This window comes from Leptopilina boulardi, unplaced genomic scaffold (assembly GCF_019393585.1).
Source record: "Leptopilina boulardi isolate dan_hultmark-lab unplaced genomic scaffold, ZJU_Lbou_2.1 LbouV2_393, whole genome shotgun sequence".
Taxonomy (NCBI): Eukaryota; Metazoa; Arthropoda; class Insecta; order Hymenoptera; family Figitidae; genus Leptopilina; species Leptopilina boulardi.
In genome coordinates this window covers 1,811,214-1,820,908 of record NW_026137966.1, presented here as the reverse complement: position 1 = coordinate 1,820,908, position 9,695 = coordinate 1,811,214, and positions in this window count along the sequence as shown.

Genomic DNA, 9,695 nt, shown 5'->3' with positions numbered 1-9,695 from the left:
CCGCGCTGCGTCACCCGCGTGACGTCATTTCCGAGCACATGTTTGCGAATTTATTTTTAAAGGGACGCTTATCTTCGCTGATACCAAAAAAAAAATATATTCACAATGCTCCGCGAACAATAAAAAAAAAATTAAATATTACCGTCAATTCTCACCTTATATATAAAAAAAAATTTTCGAGAAATTCATTGATTATTTCCGATAATCGATGACGCTGAAACTATACCTCGCGACACCATTACCGGCACGCGACCGCGCGAAACAGAAATTCTTTAATTTCCCTATTTTTTTTAAAAAATGTCGGACACGCACTGACAAACAGGAATTTCCTCCTCGCTGACAAACACAACACATAAAAAATAAGAAATCTTGTTAATAATGGTTTGGTTGCAATCTCCCCACAAGGGATGCCAATTGTAACGATGGACTTTCGCGGGTTACCAACAACCCGCTTGCACCGTCCACATTATCGAAACACTCAAACGCTCATAAAAAACTACCAAAGGGAGATTCGCAACCAACACGAATCGCTGGTGCATTCACGATTCACAAGATAAAGAGTGCGACTCACCTTCGTTGACCCAAGACTGTCGGACGACGACGACGACGCTGACAGGAAATAACCAGGAAAATGAATCACTAATAACTTATTAAACTTAAACAGTATTTATTAAATGTATTGGACTAGTTAACAGAACGTGCAACTGCACTTGATTCACAACGACAAGAATGTATAACAATACGGATATTGAGACACGACTCGACTCGACTGATGCGAACTATCGACTGACTCATCGACCCGCCAAAACTGTCCAAAATCTCCACCAGAAAGAGGGCGCGCTGTCATCCATCTTCGTCACCCCTGTCGCTCCATCCTTCTCGTTGACGGACTTGGCGGCAACCTGTCTCAGGAAACGGAAACCAACGCTGACAACGAGACCTTTACTCGACACACACGTGCGTAAATCCAAATATCGAGACTTGCTATGATCACCTGTTCATAGCACGCTGACGACAAACGAACAGCTGACTGAACGAGAGGGGAAAGACGCTGACTCGCAACATTTAATATAAGTGACGATTCACATCGTTACAATTTATTAAATAAAATCATAAATGTTGTAAGATAACATACAGAATTTTTCAATATAATTTTAAAAGAGAAATTATAGAATTCAAAGGATATATAAATTGAAAATCATAAGTTTAGAAAGAGTAATTTCAAGAAGAATCATTCATGTAGGGGAGAGTGGTTCTATTTCGGCCCTGTAGGTAAAGTCGGCCCCCCGGGTTTCTCAGAGCTGGCGTTCGCGTCGAATTAATAATTTTAAACAAACTCTTTTTTTACATACACTAAAATAATTATTTTAGTGTTGTCACACCACAAAATTATTAATTCGACGCGAACGCCAGCTCTGAGAAACCCGGGGGGCCGACTTTACCCACAGGGCCGACATAGGACCACTCTCCCTTACTAATTGTGTATTTTTTTCAGATAATTTGTATATTTGATGTTTTGAGTTCAGGTGACGGATGTACGTCCCGGGGCGTAATCCCTAGTTTAGGTATTATTTTATCTGGGCGGAGTAAATGAAAACAGATAATTGTTTCGGTATTAATTGGGGTCTTTTTTATTTTTAAATTTATGATTTAGGTAACAAATTTTTCGTGCTTATGTGTGACTGAGGTAAACTTTTTTAACTATATATTCTTATGGGAAAAAATGTCAGCTTTCGTTTAAAAATATTTAAAAAATAAAAAAAACGTCATCATCAAGAAAAACTCAAATTTATTTTTAAACTTCAGACTATTTGGTCAAAAAATTTTTTTTCACAAAAACGCATTTTACCAATCGAAAGAGCATCAAAAAATCTATTGATACTGATATTAAAAAAAAAAGTTTATTATAATTTTTAAGACAAAAAAATTATTAGAGAAAAAAATACACTTTTCTCCCTTGGATCACATAACATGGAATCTCTCATGAATAAGATTTGTGTTATGCGTACCTTGCGCTTAAAACTTTTTTTTATTATTTTCTGAATCTGTGTCAGAGAGGGAGCCCATATTGTTTAAAGTCGGAATTATCATTCTCTTGCCGTTTCGTGATGACATAAAATTTTCAACATTATTCTGAGTTTCTGAAAATCATGTCCCAAGAAGCACGTAATATATCCTCAATATCAAGGTAATATTACACGTGAGATTCGTAATATAACGCTGTAATATTACAGTAATCTTAAAATGTCCGCCTCAAGGTAATATTACCAGGAATATTACTGTAATATTAACGGTAATATTACAGCAATATTACAGTAATATTACAGTAATATTACAGACTGATTTGAGTTATTCATAAAGCATAAAAAACGTAAATATATTATAAGTCAATTTGGCTTGTTGGTAAAACTCTGGACTCGTGTGCTTTGAGTTCGGGGTTCGATTCCCTGGATGGGTAGATTTTTTTCACAAAGAAATGTTTCCATAATATTACTGTAATATTCTCTTGTAATATTACCTTAATATTACGGTATAATATTACTGCAATATTACTGTAATATTACCTTAATATTAGCACGTAATATTACAGTAAAATTACCGGTAATATTACCTTGAGGCGGACATTTTAAGATCACTGTAAGATTACTGTAATATTACAACGTTATATTACGAATCTTACATGTAATATTACCTTGATATTGAGGTTATATTACGTGCTTCTTGGGATACGATATTAGACAAATAAATCAATATTTCAGAATTGAACTGAAAAACAAATTTTCAAGAATTTCATTTCCAAATTTTAAAAAATAATTAAAAAATACTGTCTTTATAAAAATTTTCGAAGCTTGATTTATGCAAATTATTCGAATTGAGAAATTAAGTAAATGCTTTAAACAATTAAATTTTCGACGAATTTAATTAAAATGTAATTGAAGACATAATTTAATAAACATTTTAGAAATAATGGTAACTTTAAAAACTTGCAAATCAAATTTTTAGAAATAACTGAATTTTTAGAGATTTTTATTTAAAATTGTTGTTTTGAATTGCTGAAGTTTTTTATAAGCTTCTAATAATAATTCACTTACACAGAATTTTGGATTAAAAAATATTGAAAATAATTAAATTTTCGAAAATGTTGATTAAAACATTATTCTAAAAAATAAATTTAGCGAAAAATTTTAGAAATAATTTAGTTTTAGAAGATTTTTAATTGACATTGTTGTAAATTGGAATCATTGAAAATTATTAACAAAATTTTAAAGAATAATTATTATATTATTATAAGGAATTAATTTAGAAATTTTTTTAGAAATAATGAATATATTTGAAAAAATTGAATTTAACATATTTAGAACTAATTTAATTTCAGGACATTTTTAATTAAAATTTTCATAAATTTGAATTGTTGAAGATTTTTTATAAGCTTCCGATAATAATTGACTTTTAGAGAATTTTGAATTGAAAAATGTTTAAAATTATTAAACTTTTGGAAATGTTAATTAAACTCATTAGAAATAATTAATTTTGTAAATAATTTTAGAAACAATCGAATTTTGGAGGAGTTCAAGTTAAATTTTTTAGAAATAATTGAATTTTTTAGAAGTAATTGAATTTTAGGAGATTATAAATTGAATCTTTCATAAATTTAAATTGATGGATTTTTTTTACAAAGTTTAGACAATAATTGCATTTTAGAGAATTGTCAATTAAAAATATTTTAAATTATGGGATTTTTTTGATTTTTTTATTAATTAAAATGATTGAAAATGAATGATTTTGAGAAGAATTCTTGTTAATATTCTTTTAAATAATTTTATTTTTTAAAGATGTAAATTTTATACTAATTCAGTCGCATTTTTCTTTAAAAAATGTTTTTAAAAAAAGTTGAAAGAGAAACATTTTATATTAATCCATTTTTCTCCGTGTAACCTTATGTTAAAAATAATGATTTATAATGTCATAAACATTTTCTGTTAAAAATTCGAGAAGAAGGATTAAAAAATTTTATGGCTTTTTACGCAAAGAAAATGTATAATCAGAAAAAGGTTCGGTTCATATCTGTTTAAAGACGTCCAATATACCTGAACCGCAGGGGGTATATATAGCAAAAGAACATGAAAAGGGATTAAGCTAAGAGATTCAACAAGGCTATATGTTTTATTATGTTCATTTGGGTTTTTTCAGACCGTTTTTTGTTGCAAAATACTTTCTGTTTTTGGAGAAAATAATAATAATAATTTTCATATGCTATTACGATTTAATTATTTTTAAGAATCTTAACTCGAACTCTTTCAATAACTGAATTATTAAAAACATTTTTCAATTCAAAATTTTCAAAAATTCAAGTTACATATTGTTCAAAAATTTTATAAATAATATTCATTAAATTAAAATTTAAAACAATTTCAATTAAAAATGTAAAAAAATTGCATTATTTCTAAAAATCTTAACTGCAAATATTTTAAAATTCAATTATTTTTCAAATTTTTGTATAAAATTCTTCGTTAAATTATTTATTTCTAATAACTTTAATCATATTCTTTGAAAATTGAATTTTTTAAAAATTTCTCTAACATGCAATTAATTTCCAAACTTTGTATTCAAAATTCTTTGTTAAATTAATTATTCCAATTTTTGTTATTTAATTTTTCAAAAAATTCAAAGATTTATAACAGTACCGTAATATGGGGTAAAGTCGGTGTTTGAGGGTAAAGTCGGCCGGCGCTTTAAATCATTTTAAAGTTTAACTATTACTTTTTTCCAGAAGAAATCCTAGTTTTATTACAAATGTACTTAGAATTAATGTAAATTAATAAATGAAATACAACATTTAAGTGTTTTAAGCGCCGGCCGACTTCACCCGCAAACGCCGAATTTACCTCATTTTACGGTATTGGATTAAAAATTCTATAAATTAAAATTAATGTTTGATTTTGTTAATAATTTTCAAAACTTTAAACTTACATCAATTTCAATAAAGGGTCACGAAAAGTTAAATTATTTATAATAACTTTTATTAAAAATTGTCGAAAATTTAATTTTTTAAAACAGTTTTCAGTACAAAATTCTTTAAAATTCTGTTCTTGTATAAAATTTGTAAAAAAAATTTAGTAATTCAAATTTGTAAACATTTCAATTTTAAATTTCTTAAATTTAAATTTGTTTCTAAAAATCACTACACAAAATCTTTCAAAATTCAAATATTTCTAAATTTTTTATCTAAAATTCTTTAAACGAAGTTTAAGTTGATCAACGAAGAAAGCAATCTATTTCAGTGAATATCTTGAAATTTAGACAGATAAAAAATTTTCTGTTTGCATTATTTATTTTTAAGAAACTTTATACATATATAACTATTTTAAAGATTGTAACTTAAAGTAAATAAATAAAATATATTGAAATGTATTTACCTCCTATAAAAATTAATACGGCAACACAGCATCCAACTCCACAGATTATTCGAACCTTTTTCTTTTTTTACACTTCATCACCTTTAACATGTGTCACTTCGTTTGTTTCAATTACTGACACTTTTTTATGTCGAACACAAGGTTTAAGAAACTTAGCACACGCGTAATTTATTGTGGCGAAAAAAATGAAAACAAGTTGTATACTAATGCACGCAACTAGATGCAGCTATTCGCTTATTTGGAACTGTTTGGTTTGAACCTTTGAATATGTTGCGCGCTGAGCGAAGAACGACGAAGGTAAACGAAGCGACAATGCGACATCTGTACTGTACCCATAGTAGGTAGTTAAATTTGGTGGAGAAACATACAATTATTCGTTTGGTGGATGATTACTTAACATTAGCGCTAAGGAAAAAACTGATTTCATTTTTCCTTAATGATAATAATATGTGACGCGACGCGAAGAAAGGGACCTAAGCGTCCAAACGGCAATTTCACAGGAGAGAGAAAAGAGTAGGCAAGAACGTGGCGAAGAGTTTCCGATATCTCTTACTCTCTCTTGCTTCCCACTACTATTTCAAGTTGGCGTCTGTGTGTTCGGGCGACTTCGGAAAGTAAAGAGAGATGCACCTCGTACACGTGCTTTCGTAGTGAGAGAGAACGGTGTATTCAGCGCATTTCTCTCTAAATCACGAATACCGACCCGAACTTCAAGTGACGCATGGACACAGTGAGAGGGGAGCGTACGCATGTGTGTGTGAGGAGAAAGAGAGTCAATTCTCTACACGGATCGCTCATGTTTAAATCGTTATTGCAAAAAAACTATTTGATAAAATTTATTTTTGACTTCACATAATTAAAAAGCAATCCTTAATTTATCTGAATCAATCATAATCCGAAAATCAAAAATTGGACTCTTAGGTCCCTTTCTTCGCGTCGCGTCACATATAATAATATAAAATTATATATAATATATATTAATATATAATATGTAATGTAATAATTTTATTAAATCATTAAATATACATTAAAATTAGAAACTAAAATCCGTATAAACATAGGGTTAAAAATTGCATTTTATGTTAATAATATTTAAAAAAAAACAGATTTTATCTCAATAGCGCTGTAATGTTAAGTTGCGTCGTTTAGCAAAAGACGATATTGGATTTTTCTACAACTACCTACAATAAGAGACGCATAAATTTTACATACTAAAAAACAACTCATGTTAAGTAATGGAAATTTGGTAAAATATAGGTTTTGATTGTAGTATAGCAAGGGGGGTTTTGGGGCAGGTTCTGATCTCGGCTAAGTACCTGCAGTCGGTAACTGCTCGGTCGGTAATGCAGATTTCTACTTTATCAGCAGTTTTTAAGGTTGGAATCTGACAAAAATTTCAACTCTGCCGATAAGGTGAGAAACTGTTTTACCGACCGAACATTGAAGTTAGTTTACCGACCACCCAATAGATGGCGCTCACTTCAGACTGTGTTGCCGACTTTAATTAACCTTTTAATTAAAAATAAAATTATTCACAACATGTTTTACTGAACATGGAAGTTAGTTTACCGACCACCCAATAGATGGCGCTCACTTCAGTCTGTGTTTTAAAACTTTTTTACCGAATTAGTTTACCGACCACCCAATAGATGGCGCTTACTTCAGTCTGTGTGTGGGGATCGTAGCAAGCATGGTAACGACGTTGTGTTCTCATGATAAAACTTCTCACTCGCACGGAAAGTGAGAAAGTAGATGCGCGTCGATAGAGATACGTAGTATGACTGTCGCGTGCTTTGAATGTTCAGTTGCGATTGGGACCACGCTGAGTAGACTGCTTGTGTAGCACGCCTTTTACACGTGCACAATAAATAGTTATTTTAATCCATGAACTTTTATTATAATTACCCTTTACTTGAACACGCGAGTTGTTGGGATACCTTCGAAAATAATTCCTTTTATATCTTAGCAATATTAATATTAAACATTTAAATAAATCCCACATTGGTGACCCCGACGTGATTTTCACACACGCGGGTAATCGCGTAAAATCTTGTGAATCGCGAATATTACAGCAAAGGTGAAGTGACATTAAATAATTAAAAATTTATGGGACAGAGTGTCGTGAAAAGTTTGCTGAAAAAGTGGAATTTGGACTCATAAACCCAGCATTCTCTCGAGCACATGTTAGCACATGGGGACGCCATACTGTTGTCGGCTTGGAGAGATGACGTCACATATCAGCTCACACTTCTCTGCAAAAATAAATAATTATTATATTATTTTTTAAAAAAGAATTTAAAAATTTTTTTTTTATTTTAAAAAAAATATTGCTCACCTTGCGTAAGTGTTCATTATTAATCTATTTAGCAGCTGGTCCAACCAACGAGGACGCTTGGGGGAAGCAAAATCACCCCAGAGTTCCTACGAGGGTTGCTTTCTATTTTTTTAAATATTTTTTTATCGTCAACGGACGTTATTGAGGCCAAAATTGGATCCTTTCAAGGACGAGAGGAGTATCCTGAGGCAGCTATCCTGACAAGGACTTCTAGGGAGTGCTGAAAATTTTATATTAACAAGGTTTTGGAAAACGGCGCATGGGCAAAAATATTCCTGCCCATGCAACAGGTGTGTATTGCTTTTTTACACCCTGTGGCAGTAACAGTTTTCCTCCCCCATTGATTTAAAATTTTTTTTTCATGCTTCCTGATTCACTGATGAGACTGCAAAGGAAGGTGCCGTCAATTTTTCAAGGCCTATTTCCAGAGTCGTTAGCAAAATATCCAGGAAGTCAAGTATAATTCGAGGAGAATCAAAAATAATAAATTTACGGAACAACGGTAGCAGAGGGTCATCATCAAGGACATCATTCGTTTTGTTGTCGGTTTAATGATTTGTGAGTATCAAAACAGTGGTCCCAACCTTCTCCGGTATGACCGAGTGAATGATAGTTTGTATTGAGTGTAATGAATTTCAAATTATAATTATATTTTAATTTTCATATTTTCCTTTCAAATAGAAGGAGATTTCAGCAAAGTTCAATATTGTAATCATATAGAATTGTTTTTGTATTACTCTATCTCTACTTCCATTTTTTTTTATATATTTTTTTTTCTTCACATTTTTTTATTTTTTTTTCTTTTTTTTTACAAAAAGAAAGATAATAAATTGAAATTTTTTTTCTCCCCTCGTATTACTTATTATGTCAGGAACTTTTTATTTTATTTTTTTTATCACAGGGTCCACTTGCGTATGTTGATATTTTAATTTTTGACACTTTAATAATTTTAATTTGTGAAGGATTGTTTAATTAGTGGTGCATTGCTCTTTAACATTAAATAATTTTCACACAACAATATATTGTTGATTATAATGAACTAATTGAATAATTTCAATCAGAGATATTCGCGGTTTTGGACATTTGCTAGTCCATTTAACAGTTAAAATTTTATTACTTCTGGAAATAATTAATTTTTATAGTTGGCGAAATATTACATTTTTTTAATAGACTTGTTTGTCGATAAATTATAGTTGTGTTTTTGATTTTTTTCTGCAAATCGGATATTACTGAGGCATGAGAGCGCCTTCTTATATATATATTGCAAATTAAATTGTTGTTGTTTTTCTTCTGGCAATATGGCAAACTCGCCGAGTGATGAATTCGTTACCGATGATGAGTCCGATCAAGGGGGGGGGTGACAACCCCGCCGCCGGTTTTAGACGAAATAGAAGGTTCAGACCGTTGTTAAAGTTGCCCGCTTTTTATCATAAAGAACCGGGCGTGTGGTTTGCCGAAGTCGAACTCCTTTTTGACTATTCGAGAGTTACTAGGGAAAAAGCTAAGGCTGGGGCAGTGCTGTCAGCGTTGGATTTTGAGACAGTTATGACCATAAGCGATATTGTTTCTTTATGGGAGTAAATCGTAGGAAGAACGTTCACTAACACATAAATAAATAAGTTCCAGTCACTCACAATTAATTTATTTAACTTGTTCTTTATTTAACATAATTCACCTCTATACAAACTATTAAACTCGCGTAAACTCTTCTCTGACATAGTATAATAATAAAGTTTGGAAACGGACTCGAGAAAGAAATTCTCGTCGAAATTTGACGATGGTATCATAACAGTGGCTATGACACAACTGGTTGTAGATATAATTTCAACCAAAAAGGGTGGGGATGTATAGCGAAAATTTGTACATATTACACATCATTTGATCACTCAAATTCATATAGCTTAACATACCGCCCGCCTTGCGATGTATACAGCGTAATATAA